The sequence below is a fragment of the Ursus maritimus genome, unplaced genomic scaffold (genome assembly GCF_017311325.1).
Source record: "Ursus maritimus isolate PB19 unplaced genomic scaffold, ASM1731132v1 scaffold_5, whole genome shotgun sequence".
Taxonomy (NCBI): Eukaryota; Metazoa; Chordata; class Mammalia; order Carnivora; family Ursidae; genus Ursus; species Ursus maritimus.
Window position 1 is genome coordinate 25,810,699 of NW_024426663.1, and position 21,334 is coordinate 25,832,032.

Sequence of the window (21,334 nt, forward strand, 5' to 3'; positions counted from 1 at the left end):
CACACATTTTTAAAGTTGACGGAGTCTTAATGATTTAAGTCTTCCATATCACAGCTTGGGATAGGCGCACCTCAACAACAGTATATCAAAGGGTTCTGTGCAGAGAGATTTTAGAATCTTTTTCTTTTTTAATCACACCATTAACACTCTTGACATTTCAGAAATAATGTTTATCGATTTTGGTGTTAGCACTCCCATAAATTAAGTGATGTAATGGACGGAATTATTGTGGTACTATAAAGAACGTGTCATTCACATTGTTAACTACCTATTAGAAAAAAGCACACACTCTGGATTCATGTAAAAATAGCCCCAAATCTGGATAGTAAATAGGAGATGAAGGAAACTGACATATTCCAATGATTGATGGGTCTATCTCCACCATTCCCTCCTGGCTGTTGTATCAAAAACAACTGAAATTGATTAATAAAAGCAAGCTATAATAGCAATGATCATTCTACACACACAGACACGCGCGCACACACACACACACACACACACTCACACATGCCACCCAAAGATAAAAATAAGACACATAAATTCAAGGTTATTCACCCCAAAGAAGTCAGTATAATGAAACATATTAGGAAGGGAGAAAAAAAGCATTTAGAACCAGTAGCAGAAAAGAACCACATGGTACAGAAAGCAAAAATGGCTCCTAATAATCTGTGAGCTAGAAGCTTCGACAGTTTGCATCTTTCACTAGAAGAAGAAAGTCAGAGTCTGGCCAAAATCTGTGATGATAGTTCTGGAATGGAGGTAGGTAAAGATGAAAATGATAAAATCACTGTGTAATGGGCAGACTGAAAGAATTCGTCTGGGGTGTGTGTGTGTGTGTGTGTGTGTGTGTGTCTGTGTGTGTGTGTCTGTGTGTGATGTGATATATATAGGAGTCATACCTCATAGGGTTATTATGAGGAGTAAACAAGCCATCATTTCTCCATTTTATATAGGAGGACACTGAGTTTCCAAGGAAGTTAAGTAACTTACTCAAGGTCACATAGCTATCAAGGAACTAGGCAGAGGCTGATGTCTGCCTAATTGCAAAGCCCATGACCTTTCCAACTTCACTACAGGTCTAAGCATTCTTACAGAAGTTAAGCAGTTTGCCTCTAGGAAATGGGTTGTAAATAAAAAGAGAATGTAAGTTGTCGCTACTATCTTTGTTCTTATAGCTGTAAACTCAAATAAATCTATTGAAAACTTAATAGCGTGAGTTTTATTGGCTAGGCATATTAGAATAATCTATTGCTAGGCTCAGACATTTCCTGGTCACAGGTTAAGTATCTAGAAGAGGCTTTTGCTGAAGTGTGGCCCGTCTGTCATTGATCTCCCATTCTATACATATCCAATTAGCATTTTTGAAGTCATACAAGTTGCTGAGGTGACTAATTTGTGTTATTTCAAAACAATAATATTACTGTAGATATAATGACTAATTTTACCATATCAGAGCATCAAAGTCCATTCATTCAAGAGTCCATTAAATAAGTCTGAATATAAATTAATAATATATGTCTGTGTTCTAGTTTGAATACCCAGAAAGAAAAGTACTTGAAAATAAAAGGGCAGAAGATTTATTTTTAGTCCAGGATATACTGAGGAGTTAATAGTCCTAAGCCAGTGTGGCTCAGGGCCAGAGCAAAATTCACTAATTTGAATCTCTTTTTGTTGCCCTTCCTCTTTGCTCTCAAACAGACAAGCTAATAAGCAGTGAGGACATATCTAGGAACTATAGAATATTTCCGCAGTTTCTATTTTCTAAATCATCAAGCTGTTCTTTAGTTTTATAGAGCAGTTTTTCAATTGTTGAGGATCTTTCTGCAGAAAGGCAATTTGATTTCTATCCTTGGCTTTCGATTTTACATTCCATCATCACTAAACATTGATTAAGCTTGCTGCAATACACTCCCTTCTATTTGGGTCTGTGAATACTCAGAAAGTCATTATTTATTACAGTGTATCAATCTGGAAATATTTTAAAAATATGCTTAATGCAGGTGCTTCATTTATCAGTGCTAACCTTTGCTTATTTGTTTCAGGAAAAAATGAACTGATGCTTCTTAACAAATATGGCACATCTAATTCAAAATTTTTTAAAGGATATATAAAAATTAAAATTCTTTTTCTGAGAATATCATCATTTAAAAAAAAAACTGAGGTCTAGTAAACAGCTTTCTAAAATGACTGAATAATCCTTATCTTCTGGTATCCATCCCCTTGTGCAATCCCCTCTCCCTGCATGTGGGCTGGACCTCATTACTCGCTTCTAATGAGTAGAATATGGCCAAAGTGATGAGATGTCACTTCCGTGATTAAGCTACAAAAGGCTGTGGCTTCTACAATACTAGCTTCTTCTCTCTCGCTTTCTTGTCCTCTCATCTCCTCACTCTGATGGAGCATACTGCCGTGCTGGAAGATGCTCTGCGGAGAGACTCCTATGGCAAGGAACAAAATGAGGCCTTGTCCAACAGCCAGCGAGGAAGTGAGTCCTGTCAACAATCATGTAAGTGAGCCAGAAAGTGGATCCTTTCCAGCTGAACCTTGACATGACTGCAGTACTGTGAGAAACCCAGGGCCAGAGGACCCAGCTAAGCCATGCCTGTTTTCCTTACCCACAGAAACTGGAAGACAATAAATGTTTTAAGCCACTAAATTTGGGGGTAATCTGTTATATAGAAATAAATAACAAATAAAAGCTCTAAAATGCATAATGTCATCATTCATACTATTTAGTAAATATTTATAAGAGCTTCTTCTATGCCAGGCACTTGGCTAGATTCTAGGAATGCTGTGGAGAATGGAACACATGTGGTCCTTGTCCTCTGTGCCCGGGAGAAGACTGCCCTGTATGCCCTTCCCTGACTGTCACTTTGCAGTTGGTTCTCCACAGGGACTTTGATTAGTGTTTACTGCACGTGATGAGAGAGGCCCTTGGCCTCAGCGACACACTCTCCCATAGAAGGCCATTGGTCTGAACAATTATCCCCTGCTCCGAGCGCTTGACAGTCTTCTTCTCAGGTACGACAAGAGCTCTGAATATGCAGGTAGTAACATTTTATTTCTCAGATTCTTTTACACATGAAGGGTAAGAATAAGCCTTGAATAAATTTTTCTCATGTTAAAAAAAAAAAAAAGTATCCCATTAGTCTAATCATAATAGTAATTATAATTGGAACTCAATTATAATTGTTGCGACAACAATGCAACTTCAAATCTTTCATAAATTAGTAGTCTTCATCTGCTTCTACTAAATTATTCCTATCGGGCTTACAAAATACCATACATTTAGCTCATTGTCATGCCCATGTTTTTTTTCTAGTCTTACCTGTCAAAAAACTCAACTCTATTCACACTGCCTTCAGATTTGGGGGCACGTTCTTCCGGTGGTAAATCTGTATTCCTGAAGATCAATTACATTTTTAGAAACACCTTAAGTCATTCAATATTTAAATATCTGTGGATTATGAAGTAGTGTCCAAAGATAACCATGTGGAAGTCCCTAAGTATGAGCAGACATTTCACTCTTCTAGCTTCTGGAGGCACAATTAGGCCAAGGAGTAGTTGAGGAAGTACAAAGGAGTGACGGCGAGGCAGAACCTCATAATCAAACTGTGAAATCAACCCCAAATGTTCGGGATCAATTTTTTTTCAAAAGTTACCTTAAAAGACAATATCTAAGGCCCAAAGTGGAGAGAACACAACTCTGGTTTGAATAATTCATAAGAACATGTCAACGTAAAAGAGAGAATTAGCAGAGATCAGAGCAAATGGAAGTCAGAGAGCAGACCTGGGCAGTGTTCATGTAGCACCGTCCAGGACAGAGAATTCTAGGAAGATTAATCCATGAGCTAAGCCCTAGATTTAATGGCGATCACAAAAGATATGGACCCTGCTCTAAGATATGGACAAACTCCACATTTTAGTAGGGCAGATGACAGACAAAGTGACTAGTCTAACCAGCAGGAATACGCATGGTGGAGTTGGCTACACCAGGCTAGATGTTGCCTTTAAAATCATCGAACTCTCCTTGCTGTGCTTCTAGGCTCACCAGCTAATACTCTCATTGTAAGATGGCTTCCAATAATCTGCCTCAATGCTGATCAGCTAACATGAGCTTTCAGCTTCATTTGACACAGTTATAAATTAATACACGGTCATTCTACGTTTTCCCTATTAATCACTTAAGTGGTTAGCACTCTCTGAGCTTTGCCCAAAGACCTGAAGGAAGGTGGTGGCCAGAGGAAAAAAGGTCATCAAGGAGGACTGGGAGAAGCACTCAGAAGGGAGAGGAGAGATGACAAGTCAAAACTATGGTCATGGGGAACCAAACTCTAAGCCTGGAGGATAAGAACTTGTTTCAAGTTCAAAGGAAAAGTATGAGACAGAAATTGGAGAGTGAGAAGCAAATTCAATGTCTCTGAGTTAAGTTAAAAATGGAATAAAGCCAAGGAATAAACAAAGGAAAAAAGTTCAAGACTAAGTGAAATCAAATATGTCACTAGTTATGGTTTGTTTGCTGGCCTGAGAAACTGAGAGAATAGTAGAATCATTTATAGAAAGGAAAAAAGGTTGATGAGAGGAGGAGTGGACTGGGGAGGAGGAATATCAATCCTATCTGGGCCACTTTAAGTTGAGATGCCATCAAACTACCACATAGACTGTTTAAATAAATTAGTCTGAACTGCACAGGAATCTCTGGGCTGAAGATTGAACTCGAGTCACTGGCAAGTAAGACGTATTTAAAGACATGGAACAGGATAAAACCATTTATGAAGAGAATGCAGACACGGAAGGTCTCCTAAGCCCTGGGGGCACTCTAGCACTGGCAGGTCTAACATAGGATTAACTCGAGAAGTGGGACTGCTGGGTCGAAAGGCATATAAATTTAGTAATTTTTCTAGATATTGTCAAATTGATGTCCACTGAGGTTGAACTTATTTACTCCCAATACCACAGTTTGAAAATACCCTTTCTTTCCATACTCTTCTCAGTACTATGCATTTTCAAACTTTTATATCTTTGCTAATATGGTATTTATATCTTTGGTTATAAACGACACATCAGTATAGTTGTAATTTCCATTCTTCTTTGTAGGAGAAGGCTTGAATATCTTTTCAAATATCTAAGATGCTTATTTATGAATTTCCTGTTCATAATCTCTGAAGGTAAAGTTTTTCAAGACAGGTGATAGTAAAGGTGCTTCTATAGCAATGGGAAGGACCCCATGGCAGGAAGACATGATGATGTAAGAGACGAAGGGTGTTACTGTGGGAGTCATATCCCTGAGAAGGAAGAGGATCCAGGGCAGAGGCAGGGGCTGTGGTTGGAAAGGGGCTGGTCCACTTTTCCCACAGTAACAGTAACAGAGGTCAAGTGCCTGGGTACAGACATTGGTAGGCTTGAGGATTCATGCTAAGAAAATGAGGTGGCATGCACCTGATTATGTTTATTCTCACTGTGAGGTATGGGGCGTGCAGGGCAGAGGAGCTTGAGCAATGAGAGGAAAAGGTGTGAAATAGGGGAGTAGGAAAGTGAATATACCACAGGAATGGTATCGGATGTCCTGGCCATCTTGTGTGTCCTTTTCAGATTTATGGTCATCAATTTGAAGTGGGCTTCAACAATATGGCTGTGTGACTTTTTTTTTTCCCCAGAGATGTTCAACTGCTTGGAGATGGGCATGACATGAGAGAGATGTAGGATATTAAAGGGTTTGGAAGAGAATGATCTGGGTCGTAGAGCCTACACCCACTCTGGAGAGGTGTGAGAATGTCGAGGTACAGAGGTGGTCTGTGTAAAAGGCAAAGGGGCAAATGGACTGAAGGACTCAGTGCGGCCGAGAACTGCTGGAGCGGGAAAACCTGAGTATGAATGAGAGGCAGTCCTGAGAGATCAGGATGCTGGGCAGTGAAACAGCCCTGGCCACAAGGTGCTACAGATTTTATACAAGGCTGAAGGGGGCATGAGCCTCACATGGCAGTCAGAGACGTTCAGGAAAGAGAAGGCTGCTGGGGAAGAGAGAGCCAGATTCATCTAAAGACAGTAACTGAAAGGAATAGTCAGTGGAAAGGCTGAGAATAGTTGAAACTTCCTCCCCCATGGAAGAAGAATTCCGGACAGCACAATGAAAAGTACGGTATGGAAGGAGAAGTGGGAAATGTAGTTGAGGGACAGAAAGGCCAGAAGGGAATGAATCCGAGGATCCAGTAGAAGTGAGGTGAGTGGAGGCCATTACGCCATGGGTAGAGAATGATCCAGAATCGTAGGTTATATATAGGAAATAATAAAATCATATTGTACTCTAAGATATAAAGAAATGAGAAGCTTCCATAAATGTACACATTATAATGAGCTACAAAATAACTAGTAAATTCCTAGCAGATAAAACTGCAACTGGTTCCCTTTGGACTTAAGATTTTCGAATCCATTGTGCACTATGGAAAGAAGCTGGTTCTATGTTTTACAACTGGAAGCTACTGTGCTGAAATTAAAACCTGGAAGTTTTCTTTATGATGATAAGCCTCCTTATCTCTATAGCAGAAATTTTAAGTTCTAATTAAACTTCTGAATTAACCTAAATGGAAGCCCAGCTCATTTAACAGAATTCTAGAATTTCAAATTATAAGGAAACTTAGATGTCATCTAGTTCAACCAATCCCTCTTAAAGAAAAAAAAAGGGGGGGGGGAGTTTCCAGTGATCCTCCCCTCCTCCAAACTCTCCAACTTTCTCAGCACATATCCTTTAACTTTTGTCTTGACTAAAATCTGACAGCCCCTTAAAACTCTCTTTTCCTTGCAATCCTCTCAAATAGAAACTCAGTGCTGGGGTGGGGAGGGGAATCCCTCCCACTGCCAATTCCAGCAGCCCCTGCCTAACCTTCAACAAAAAGCCCCAGCTCAAACAAGTTCCATGTCCAGCATGGTTCCAACTAGGAACTAGACAGGTTGGGAAAAAAATTCAACATGTTAGAAGGCATCCAAGAGTTACAAAAACATGGGATTACAGGACAAAGAATCAGGAGGAAAAGGAAGCCCAGCAAAGTGAAGCAGGAATTTGGAGCTGCCTTTTGCCTTTGTGACTGCTGATTCTGTAAGTTCAGAGTCCACCAAGGAAGAGGGCCCCTGGTAAACACATGAGGATTTTGGATGGGATTTAGAAAGCCTAACTCCAAAAGTAAGGGTACTGGAAGCAGATCAGTCCTTACAGCAACTGAAGCCCAGCTTCGAAACATCTCAATCCTTAACTGGATCAATGTGATCAGAAATTGTTAGTGCCCTAAGCTAGCTGCCTGCCTAAAGCAGAAATAAATCCTTTCTGGAGAAAAATAACATTTTACAGAGCCTTAGATTATCTCTCTAAGTGTTATACTCACAACATCTGGATCCTAATGAAAAGAAGCTATTAAATATGTAGATGGATGAAAAGATTTCACCAAAACCGAAGAGAAAAAACAGACAATAGAAACAACCCCATGATCCAGATAAAGAATTTTGCAGATATGGACTTCAGACTTCTATTAATATATTCAGGACAAGCTTGAGCATTTTGGTAGGAAACTGGACTTTTTTTAATGAACTAAATTAAAACGCTAGACACGAAAATACTATAACTCAAATTTAGATCTCAATGAAAGGCTTTCATAGCATATTTACACAGATGAAACTGGAAGATAGGTCAGGGAAAAAAAAATCTAGAATGAAGCATAGAAAAACAAAAATGGAAAGGAAAAGAGCATGACAGACATATAATATATGGTAAAGAGGTCTAAATACCAGTAATTAGAGTCACCAAAAAAGAGAATAGAGAGCCTTGGGCAGAAGCAATATATTTAAAGAGGAAATGGCCACAAATTTTCAAAAAACAATGGAAAACATCAAGCCACACATTCAAAGGGAACCATGAATCTCAAGGAGGATAAAGACTAGAAAACATACATATAATGGCTAAAAAAAACCCAAGAAGTTAATCTTGAAAGCAGCCAGAGGGAAAAAAAAAAACTAGCTTCAAAGAAGCCACAGTTAGACTGATATCTATAGAAGAAATCACATCTTTTATTAAAAACCTTCCCATAAAGAAAACTCCAGACCCAGATGCTTCATTGATTAATTTTCCCAGACATTTAAAGAAGAAATAACATGAACATAACATAAACTTCTCCAGAGAATACGAAAAAAAAGATCCCTTCCCAACCCATCTTATGAAGATAATGTACCCTTGATATCTGAAACTAAAAAAAAAGAAAAGAAAAGAAAGACAAGTTATAGGCCAATATGAATGAAAATGTCCTAAGCAAAATATTGGCAAACAAAATCCAGCAATATAGTGCAGGGGAAGTATATTAAAACCAAATTGGATTTTTTTCCCCAAGAATGTAAGATTAATTTAACATTCAAAAATCAATGTAATTTACCATATTAAGAGAGTAAAAGAGAAGTCATTGATCATCTCAGAAGATGCAGATAAAGCACTGAATTAAAAAAATCAACATCTCAAAAACACTGAGTAAACTAGGAATAGGAGGAAACTTCCTCAATCACATAAAGAATACCTACAATAAAACCCAATGTAAATCTCATGCTTAAAGTATTGGAAGATTTCCCTTTAAATTGGGAATGAGATACCCATATCACCACTTTTATTCAACAACATACTGGGGGCCATAGACAAAGCAAGAAGCTAAGAAAATTCAATAAAAGATATGGCAGACCTATAAGTATAAGATATTAAAGGGAAAAAATTAACTAAATTAAAGGAGGGATAGACCTTATTCAAATTGGAAGAGTCAATATTGTAAAAATTTCCACTAACTCCAAGTTGATCTCAGATCTAATTTAATACCAAAGTCCCAGAATGAATTTGTGGAAATTGATAAGCTGCTTATAAAATTTAAATGAAAATGAAGAGTCCAGAACAGCTAAGAAAAAGAAGAATGAAATAAAGCAATTTCCTCCACTGGATATCAAGACTTATTATAAACCTACAGTAATAAAGATAGTGTGATACTGACAAAAAGACAGACAACTGAATAAACAGAGAATCCAGAAACAGACCTATTCATATGTGGAAATTTAACATGCAACAAAGGTGACAGAGCAGTGTGGAAAGGACAATCTTCTTGATAAATGGTGCTGTGCCACCAACTGGATATTCATATGGGAAAAAAATGAAATTTGACCTATACCTCAAACCACAAACAAAAACCAGTCCCAGTGGCTCATAGAAATAATCTGAAAGGTAAAATAATAAAGCATTTAGGCAACACAGCTGCCCAATAGCACAATTAACAGCCTCATGTGACTATTTAAATTTACTAAAATTTAATAAAATTTAAAATCCAATTCCTCAGTCACTCTAGCCACATTTCCAGGGCTCAAGAGCCCTGTGTTTAATGACTATTGAATTGGATAGTACAGATATAAACATCTGTATTTTTAGATAAATTTCTGTTGAACAGCACTGTACATAGACTACCTTCATGACCTTGGACTAGACAATTATCTCAGTCTACAAAAAGCACAAACCATCAAAAGAGTCATAAATTAGACTACATTAAAACAAAAACTTCTGATTATCAAAAGACACCAGCAAAGAAATCAGAAATCAGGCTACCGTGTAGGAGAAGCTATCTGCTATACATATATCCACCAAACTCATACACAAAATATACAAAAAAGTCCTACAAGTCAGGAGGAGAAAGGCAACCCAATAGGAAAAAAAAAAAAAAAGGCAATAGACCTGAACAGGCACTTCACAAAAGAACGTATCAACCTCATTAATTATCAGGGAAATCAAATTTAAACCACAATGAAATACTAAAACACATTCACCAAAATGGTTAATTTTTAAAAGAACGACAATGTCAAACAGTGGTCAGAAGATAGAGCAACTGAAATTCCTATGCTGCTGACAGGAGTGTTTATTGATACAATAGATTTGGAAAACTAGTATTACCTAGTAAAGTTGAAAATACTTATACTCTATGACCCAGCAATTCTATTCTTGGCATATACCTAAGAGAAGTACATACATATAGGCATCAAAAGACACAATCACAGAATGATCGTAGCTAAAACTTGGCGGGGGGAGGGTCATAAATCTATTGATAGTAGAAAGATGAATAAATTGTGGTATAGTCATACAATGAAATAGTGTACTATACAGCAATAAAAATCAATAAACTCCTGCTGTATGCAACAACATGAATGAATCTCACGAACATGATATTGTGCTCAGTAACCAGAATTAAAAGAATACAGTACATGGTATATGATTCCATTTATATAAAGTTCAAAAAACAGGCAAAACTAAAACAAGGTTTTAGAAATCAGACAATGGTTTTATTTATGGAAAAGGGAAAGAAAGTGATTGGAAGCAGGCATGAGGTGGGGGCTTCTGAGATTTCAGAAATGGACTTCTTGACTGAATAGTGGCTACACAAGTAGAATCACTACATGAAAATTAATATCTGCATATATCAGACTGGTATGCTTTTGTTAATATAGGTTGTACTTCCATTAGAGAATGTTCAAAAACAAATCGGCTCCTTTGATGTACATGCCATCAGATTCTAAAACCTTCCACCCTCTTCTCATTGCTGTTATTTATTGATATAGCCTCTAAAATTTTAGCATTTGATTCAGTCTTCCCTTCTACCTGAAGTCCCGCTATCATCTAAGGAAACTCTATATCCATGTGGATGACCCATGCAACATTCTGGTCTCTCTTTCTTGAATTCCACTTCAGCTAAGTACTCCAACAGCCTCACCGAGGAATTTATCAACATCAAAAGTCACTCCCCCCTCTAAAATCATTGTCAGACCAAAATATTCTATCTTTTCAGATCTCTTAGAAGATTCCCAAGACTTCAGTTCTTTAATCTCATGGGAACCTCTGCTCCACATTTTCCATGAGCTCACCTCCTTTCTTCCTATTTAAGCTTAGATTCTATTCTTAGTCATTTCAATCACTTTCTTACCAATACTGTCAATTTCCTTACCTACTGTCTTTCCATTTTGCAAAATCCCGATTTTGGCTGATTTTTTTTGCTCTTGCACCCAGGTTGCTGAGCACTGCTGGAGAAGATCACATAACTTGGCTTGCCTCAAGTGGACCCTCCATGTCTCTTCCTGTCCTGACATATTTCTCTAGTCTACTCTTCCATCCCCCATGGAAGGAAGTCAAATCTTCTCCATTCTTTCTAAAGCTATGAACTCCCTCTCTGTCAGCAGATGAGTTTGCTTCCAACTTCACAGAAAATATAGAAACCATAAAATATCCTTTTCTTGCCAAACTAAAAATATATCTGAATCCATAACCATATCTTGTTCTTTATAACTTCTGTTAAAAAGGAAGAGTCGTCTCTTGTCCCTCCATCACCCCCAGCTTTTCTGGGACTTTGTTCCTTCAATTCTTCTCTTTTTCCTATATCTTCCTTCTCTGTTGGCTCTTTCCTATTGGTTTTTAAAATACCCAAGTCCTTTCCAGCTTAAAAAAAAAAAATCAACTACAGTGAAAAATAAAATCCTCCTTCCCCTCCATTTTTCTCTCCAAGAATCATCCGAGCTTCCTCCCCAGTTAATGACAAGAATATTAATTTTGTGTCTCCTTCCTCATCCCCCTTTCAGGAATCACACCACAACAGTCTGTTTACTCACCATAGCTACACAAACGACCTGGTTGTGGTGGAGCACACTTCAGTTTTTCTTACCTGGCTTTTCTGCACACTCAGTATGTCCACAGTGCTGAAACCCACCCCTCCCTAGGTTCCAGGGCCTCAACACCTCCCGCGTTTCCTCCTATACTTCTGCCCACCCTTTCTTAGGGCCTTTCGTAGACAGTCTTCTGCTCACCTCTTAAGTGATAGAATGCTTCAGAATTCTCTTTTAGGCCATTTTCTCTTTTCATTTTATATATGCTTGGATGACCTCATTGACTCCCATGGCTTCAGTTACTATTTATTGCTGATAATGTCCAAATTCACATTTCTATTTCTGGCATGTCTCATGAGGTTCAGAGACATGACACCTGGATGTCTTGCATGCTCTGTTCTCTAAACTTAGGATCTTGAAAACTGAACTCATCCCATTCCTCCTTTGTGAGTGGTATCATCCACCACCCACATTCCCCAGCACTGTAATTTCACCTCCTAAACAGAGTTTCTCTTTATCTCTAGTATCATCCTTTATTTCTACATGCCTCCACCCCAATTTAGGCCATCATCATATTTTTCTTGGGTGACCTCTTCTTGCTCCTAACTGCCCTCCTTCTTCCAGTCTTGTTTCCTTCCAATCATCTCCCTACTAGAGCCAGAGAAGGCAACTGCTTGTTTAAACATTTGTCTTATCACTAAATTATAAGACTCATAAGAATAGAGACCATGTCAATCTTGCTAACTTATCAATTACTATAGTATCTGGTACAGAGTAAGATTCAAGAATATTTATGTAAGAGATAAGTAAATTGGTATCAGTGATTTCATCTAATATGGAAATACTGTAGAAATAGCCCTAAAGACTTCATACAGATGCCATATCTGCTTTTATTCTCCACTATACCCCAGAGTCTAGCACAAGTCTGGTCCACATTTGTTGAATTAATGAATGAGAATAAAAATAAAATATGAGATATTAATGTGCTTTGCAAAATGACATATAAAGTGTTATACAGGGTGCTTAGATGTCTCAGTTGGTTAAGCATCCAACTCTTGATTTCAGCTCAGGTCATGATCTCAGGGTTGTGAGATCAAGCCCCACCTCAGGCTCCATGCTGTGTGTGTAGCCTGCTTAAGATTCTCCCTCTCCCTCTTCCCCTTGCCCTCTCTCCAATAAATAAATAAATAAATAAATAAATAAATAAATAAATAGTGCTATACAAATAAATATAAAGTGCTATAAAGTGTTAACATGCAAAGAATAAAGCAGTACTATTTCTCATACAGAAAAGAACTTGCCAGTTTACGACTGCCACCTCGACCCTACCACTGTTCTCCCTATTCCGTTCCCCACTTTATTTTTTCCCATAGCAGACTACGTAATTTACTTATTTTTTCTGTTTATTGATATCTTCCCCCACTAGAATGTAAGTTCCACTAGAGCAGTAATTTATATCTTCTGTTATGGAACACATACTAGGTGCTCGATGAATATTATGAAATTAACTATATCTGGGACTGTACTAGATATGTTAAATATTTTATCCTATTAATCTTATTTTTTTATATGAGCAATCACCTGATTTATAAAAAGATGCAACAATATTTAAAATGATACAAAATATCAATTTCAAAACATCAAAAAATGACTGTATTTAACATACTCAGCTCATAACAGAGCAAATGGGTAAGAAGAATAATTCATGCTATAGCGTATTGCTAATATGAACTGGCAACAGAAAAAGTTGGTAAAGGAAGGCAGAGGAACTCTTTTAAGAATTAGAACCAAGGGGCTCCATAATCATCTGGCATCCACTCAATGTTGTACCTGTGGTTAGAAATGTACCTGATGGGAACTCCAGGGATCTTCCGGATCCTTTGTTTAAGGTCCCGCTCAACTGTGGCCATAATGTTAACACTTATGCTGAGTTACTCTCTGTACTAAGCAGCCATCTGCATAGGTTCCTTTGTGTGTGCACGGTAATCATTCAAATCTTGGATCCTTGGCAATCCTTAGAGCCACTCGATACTTCTGCCCCAGTTTCTCAATTTCAGCCATTACACAGTCAGTTATACAAGGGATACATTTGGCATATACAGTCCATCATTGACTGTACTAAGTCAAGTTTGGCTTTAATGGAAAAGTTGATAAAGTTGGTATCAACCAGGATGTGGTAAGGTGGGCCTAGCTGTATGTTATATTGGAAGAACAAGCAGGAAGGATGTTGGGGGACTTCTCTTTCCTTGAGTGCAATGGGATCTTTCTTTTCTTTCTTTTTAGGATTTAATCTATCCTTTTCTTTAAGCCTCTGATCTCGGAGACTAAGCATTCGCTTCATGGTCACATATTTTCTTGCTTTCTTTTGCTTCCCCATGTTCATGCCGTACTCCTGTTTCTTCCGGAATCACCTATCTTATTAATCTTAAAAATAACACTCTAGCTAGATCCCTTTATCTCTATTTTAGTGATTTTTAAAAAGTCTCATAGAAGTTACATCATTCCTTAGGATATACAACAATATTGCAGGAAGAAACCAAAAGGTAAGACAAACCAGAAGTACAAATAAGATGTAGAAAAAATTTGGTATATATCAGTCATTACAATAAAAGTTAACAGATTAAACTCGTTGGTTTAAAGACAAAAATTTATGACTTTCTAAAGTACAGCAATGTAGGAAAAAATATGTATAGTACTTAAACGTAAGAACACTATAGTTCTGGTGCCAGCCAAGATGGAGTAAAACTAAAAAACCAAAACTTAAAGAGCAGGTATCCTAGGACTCTGAAAACTTAGCAATAGTAGCAGATTGGAAAGAGTAGCGAACTTGAAGAAAAACTTTCATGGGAGTAAATTCCCTGATTTTTCTTCTTCTCTCTTCTAGCTTTGACCCAAGGGTTGTCCCACTGTGGAATTGTGTAAGAAGCATGGACAACAGAAACACTGGGATAAACCCCTCTCTGGTCAGACAACCAGGAAAAGGGGTCTCTGTGAGTTGAAGAAGATGGGAGGAAGAACTTCTGATGTTTTCTTTCCCTCTTTTTCTCTCTCACAGTCCTGCCCCAAAGGTGGTCCCAGTCATGGACCTGCAACTGCCGTGGCAGCCTAAAACTTTGAGAAAAATAAACAAAACAAAAGAAAAAATCTGTTTCTGGTCAGGGCAACTGAGAAAAGGAGATGTTGTGATATGAAGACTGTGGAGGAACACATGTTGGTTTTTCTCCTTCTCTCTTTTCTCCTGCTGCTTTGTCTCCAGGGTAGTCCCAGTCACACGGAACTATACTCACAGCAACAGGCTAGAACTCCAAGAGAAGCTCTGTCTTTCCAGGCAGAAGACCAGGAAAAAGAGCCTCTAAGACCCAGAAAGCACGGGAGAAGTGCTGGGGCATAGACAGCTGGAGAAATGGATCCCCTAAATCCGTATCCAAACAGATACACGTCCCAGGCTCACGCCTAAGCTGTGTATGTCCAGGACAGATCCAAACCAGCCTAGCAAAAACTGTGAGAACTGAACTGCAATTTAAAATATTACTCAAGTCTCAGAGTAATGCCTGAGAAGTGCGTGCAAAGGAGAGATGTAAAGCAGCACAGCAAATGCTTAGAAAATTAAAGTGACACTGGAAACGCCACTCAGAGAAGATGAGACAGAACTTGCAGGCTGCACCTCAGTGGGATGATAGCCCGCTAAGATAAACAAACAAGTGAAATCAACATTCTCTTCTTTCATGATCTAACAGTCAAATGACCGGGATATAATTTAAAATTACTTGACGAACCATGAACCAGGAAAATTTGACCAATTCTCAAGGGAAAAGACAGATGCCAATCTCAGGATGTCCTAAATATTGGATTATTACACGAAGACATTAAAGCAGCTATTGTAAACATGCCGTAGGAGGTAAAGGTAAGCACTCTTGAAATGAATGAAAAAATAGAAGTTCTCCACAGATATAAATAAAAAAAAGAACCAAGTGGAAACTCAGAAAAATACAGTATCTGAAATGAGAAATTCATTGGATGGGCTCTCTGGCAGAATGACAATGACAAAGGAACAAATTAGAAAATATGAATATAGATCAGTACAAACCACCCAATCTGAAGAAGGGAGGAAAAAAAGATTTCAAAAATTGTGGGACTCTATAAAAGGGTCCAAGACCATTCATGTCCCCAGAAAAACATCAAGAAAACAATCTGTAGATTAATATCTCTCACGAAAATAAATACAAAAATCCTCAACAAAGCATTAGTAAATTGAAGCCCATATATATATATATATAGAGAGAGAGAGAGAGAGAGAGAGAGTAATATATCATGACCAAGTGGAATTTATCCCTGGATTGCAGGCCTGGTCCAATATTTGAAAATTAATCAGTATAACTCACCATATTAATGGACTAAAGAAAACAATCCGATGACCATTTCAATAGATGCATAAAAAGCCCTTGACAAAATTGAACATCTATTCATGATGTTTAAAAATTTCTCATCAAGCTAACAAAGGAGGGAATTTCCTTAAGGAGGATCTAGTAAAGGGCATCTACAGCTAACATTTTATTGAATAGAAAATAGAATTAATTACATCTAACAGAGAAATATTGAGTGCTTTTCTTCTAAGATCAGGGAAAAAGCAAAGGTGTTGTCTCTTGTATTAATCAAGATTCTCCAGAGAAAGAGAACCAACAGGGTGTGTGTGTGTGTGTGTGTGTGTGTGTGTGTATGTGTGTGTGTGTGTGTGTGCATGCACGGGTGTGTTTAATAGATAGACAGATAGACAGATAGATAAAAATTTATTTTAAGGAATTGGCTCACATGATTGTGGCAGCTTTGCCAAGTCCAAAATATGCAGGGTAGGCTATCAGCCTGGAGACCCACGGCAGAGTATTTAGAATTCAAAAGCAGTTTGCTGGCAGAGTTTCTTCTTGCTTGGGGAAGCCAGTCCTTTTCTATTAAGGCCTTCAACTGATTGAATGTGGCACATGCACATTATGGAGGGTAACCTGCTTTACTCAAAGTCTACTGATTTGTATGTGAACTTCATCTAAAAAATACCTTCACAGAAATATCTAGAATAATGTTTGACAAATACCTGGGCACCACGGCCTAGTCAACTTGACATATAAAATTAACCATCACAGCTCTCATCACGCCTATTCAACATTATTCTGGAAGTCTTAGCCAGTGTAACATGGCAAGAGAAAGGACAAAAAGGCATACAGGTTAAAAAGGAAAAAAATAAAACTGTCTTTTTTCACAGATGACACAATTATCAACATAGAAAAGCCCCCAAACTATAACAAAGCTCCTAGAACTAATAAGTGAATTTAGCAAGGTCTCAGGATATATGGCCAATATATAAAAATTAATTGTATTTCTATTTCTATATAATAACAATGAACAGTGGAATTTGAAATTAAAAAAGAATACCAACTATAATAGCATTAAGCCCTGAAATATTTAGGTAAAAATTTAAGAAATACATATAGGATCTATATGCTTAAAACTATAAAAAACACTGATGAAAGAAAGCAAAAAAGACATACAAAAATAGAGTTACACTTTTTCACACATTGGAAGACTCATTATTATTAAGATGTCATTTCTCCCCAAATTGATCTACAGAGATCAGACAGAATTCCAATTAAAATTCCAAATTTTGGGATATTGACAGCTGGTTCTAAAATTTATATGGAAAGGCAAAGGAATAGCTGACACAATTTCGAAAAAGAACAATGCTGAGACTTACACTCTGAATTCAAGACTTAATATAAAGCTACAATAAGCACAGCAGTGTGGTATTGGTGAAAGGACAGAAAAATAGATCAATGGAAAAGAAAAGAAAGTCTAAAAATAGATCCACTCATATATGGCCAATTGATTTTTGACAAAGGTACAAGGTAACTCCATCAAAAAAGAATAATCTCTCAACAAATTGTAGCAGACCAACTGGACATCCACGCGCAAAAAAAGAAAATAAACCTGAACCCATACTCATACCTTACACAAAAATTAACTCAAAATGGATCACAGATATGTGTAAAAATTAAAGATTTAAAATAGCTCGGAAAAAGTCTTTGTGATCTTGGGCTCGGCGAAGAGTTATCTGATAGAATACTAAAAGTACAGTACGAAAATATTTTTTGATTAACTGGACTTCCTATTATTTAAAAACTTTTGCTCTTTGAGCAACACTACTAAAAGAATCAAAGAATTCACACACTGGGAGAAAGTGTTTGTACATCACATATCTGTAAAGGACTTATATCTAGAATATGTAAAGAACTCTCAAAATCCAATAATGAGAATACAAAGCATCCAATTAAAAAATGGGCAAAAGATTTGAAAAGATATTTCACCAAAGAAAATACAGGAATATGAAAGAAGCACATCAAAAAGATACTCAACACCATTAATCATTAAGTAAATGCAAAATAAAACCACATTGTGATATTATTCTACACTAACTGATATGGTTAAAATACATTTTAAAACTGACAATACCAAGTGCTGGTGAGGATGTGGAACAAATGGAAAGCTCAGAAACTGCTGGTGAAATGCAAAATGTTTCAGATACTGCAGAAAACAGTCTAGTGTTTTGTTTTGGGTTTTTTTTTTTTATAAATACTTACTGTATAGACTAATAATCTTACTCCTAAGTATCCAAGAGAAATGAAAACTTACATCAGCAAACCATGTTAATGAATGTTTATAGCAGTGTTATTCTTTGTAAAAAATATATGTATTATTGAAGTATAGTTGACATACAGTAGTGTTATTCTTTTTTTTTTTTTAAGATTTTATTTATTTATTTGAGAGAGACTGCAAGACAGAGCACAAGCAGGGTGAAGGGCAGAGGGAGAAGCAGACACCCCACTAAGCAGGGAGCCCAATGTGGGGCTCAATCCCGGGACTCTGGGATCATGACCCAAGCCGAAGGCAGACGCTTAACCAACTGAGCCAACCCAGGCGCCCCAGTGGTGTTACTCTTAATCGACAAAAAAGTGAAAACAACCCAAGGTCCTTCAGCTGGTAAATGGGTAAACAAAATGTTGTACTTTCATACAATGAAATACTATTCAACAATACAAAGTTAAAACTAGCAATATACATCTCAACATGAATGAACTTCAAAGTTGTGCTAAGTGAAAGAAACCAGGCTCAAAACCCTATAGAGTAGTCCCTTCCCCTTATCTGTGGGGGATATATTCCAATACCCGGAGATGCCTGAAACCAAAGACAGTATCAAACTCTATATATGTTATGTTTTTCCTGTACATACAGACCAATTATAAAGTTTAATTTATAAATTAGGCAGAGTAAGAGATTAATAACAATAATTAATAATGAAAACAATTATAACAATATACTGCAAAAAAGTGTGAATGTGATCTCAAAGTATATTTTTGTACTGCACTTACTCTTTTTATTTTTATTTTTTTTAGTATAGCTGACACACAATGTTAGTTTCAGGTGTACAATATAGTGATTTGACAAGTGTATACATGATGCTGTGCTCACCACAAGTGTAGCTGCCATCTGTCACCATACAAGCGTATTACAGTGTCAGTGACTGTATACCCTACGCTGTGCCTTTTATTCCCAGGACTTATTCATTCTTTAAGTGGAAGCTTGTATCTCCCTCTCCCCTTCACCTATTTTGCCTGTCACCTCTCCCCACCTTCCGCTCCAGCAACCACCAATTTGTTCTTTGTATTTACAAGTCTGATTCCGCTTTTTGTTTGTTTCTTCATTTTTTATTTTTTAGATTACACATATGAGTGATATCATATGGTGCTGGGAAAAACTGGACAGCTACATGTAAAAGAAGGAAAGTGGACCATTTTCTAAGACCATACACAAAAACAAATTCAAAATGGATTAAAGACCTAAATGTGAGACCTGAAATTAAAAATCCTAGAAGAGAGCACAGGAAGTAATTTCTCTGACATCAGCAGTAGCGACTTCTTTCTAGATATGTCTCCTCAGGCAACAGAAACAAAAGCAAAAATAAACCATTGGGACTATATCAAAATAAAAAGGTTTTGCACAGCAAAGAAACTATGAATAAAACAAAAAAGCAACCTACCGAAGGGAAGATATTTGCAGATGATATATCCTATAAGGGGTTAATATCTAAAATATACAATGAATTGGGGCACCTGGGTGGCTCAATCAGTTAAGCATCCAACTCTTGATTTTGGCTTAGGTCATGATCCCAGGGTCATGAGATCAAGCCCTGTGTCGGGCTCCACACTGGGCATGGAGTCTGCCTGAGGTTCTCTCTCCCTCTCTCTCCCGCCCCTCCCCCCACTCACACTAAATAAATAAATAAACAAACAAACAAAATCTTAAATAAAGGTCAACAGACATGTGAAAAGATGCTCAACACACTAATCGTCAGGGAAATACAAATCAAAACTACAATGAGATACCACTTCACACCTGTCAGGATGGCTAAAATCAAAAAGACAAGAAACAACAGTGTTGGTAAGGATGTGGAGAAAAGGAAACCCTCCTGCACTGTTGGTGGGAATGTAAATTTGTGCAGCCACTCTGGAAAACATTAGGGAGGTTCTTCAGAAAATTAACAATAGAAACATCACCCTTCTGATGATGATGTAAGATGATAAAATGTGATATGTGATAAGATGAACTGAGGTGAATGACATAGGCATTGTGATGTAGTGTCAGGTTACTACTGACTTTTTCTTTTTTTTAAAGATTTTATTTATTTATTTGACAGAGAGAGACAGCAAGAGAGGGAACACAAGCAAGGGGAGTGTGAGAGGGAGAAGCAGGCTTCCCGCCGAGCAGGGAGCCGGATGAGGGGCTTGATCCCACCCGGGAACGTGACCTGAGCCGAAGGCAGATGCTTAATGGCTGAGCTACCCAGGCGCCCCACTACTGACTTTCTGAGGTTCTGTCAGAAAGAAGATCATTTGCTTCCAGATCATGGTTGACCACTGATAGCTGAAACCTCAGACAGGAAAACTGTGGATAAAGGGGACTACTGTATATTGTATAAATCTATATATGACATTTTGGGAAAGGCAAAATATAGGCACTGAGAACAACAGTTGGGATGGGAGAAAGTGTTGACTGCCCGGAGAGGTACCTGGGAGTCTGGGGCAGGTGAAGGAACTGTTCAGTATCCTGATTGTGGCAAGAGTTACACAACTCTATGCATTTGCCAATACTCACCAAACTGTACACCAAAAAAGGTCAATTTTACTATATGAAATTTTTAAAGTAATGTTCTATTTAACAGGAAAAAAATAAACCAGAGAAAGATGAATAATTAAAAGTAGAGAAAGATCTATCAAACAAATACTACCCAAAAGAAAGTTGGTGTAGCTATATTAATGTCAGGCAAAATAATCTTTGGGCAACTTTCCCAAAGACGTATAGCTTATAAGGAGCAGATCCAGCTTTTAGCCCAACTCTTTTCTTGCTATAAAGTCTATGCTCTTTTTATTATATCTAAATGACTCAGATTCTAGTTATTAAGACTTAGGAAATTTACTAATTAAAAAGAAAAGTTGGAGAAAATCCCTCACAAGCACAAAAATTTCACCATGAAATAAATGCAGTTTTCATATTTTGAGAAAAATCAGTAAATATTCTTCCGGAAAAGTGTTTACTTAACTAATATTGGTGAGACTGTTTTTGTTTGACTTGGAGATTT

General features: G+C 37.4%; 1 protein-coding gene and 1 pseudogene across 1 annotated transcript in view; both read right to left on the reverse strand.

The window, feature by feature from the left end:
- Positions 1-21,334, reverse strand: part of ATG10 (autophagy related 10) — a 241,794-nt gene that overhangs the window by 26,930 nt on the left and 193,530 nt on the right. The gene's annotated exons all lie outside the window — the stretch shown is intronic.
- On the reverse strand, positions 13,434-14,864 carry LOC103681489 (annotated as a pseudogene).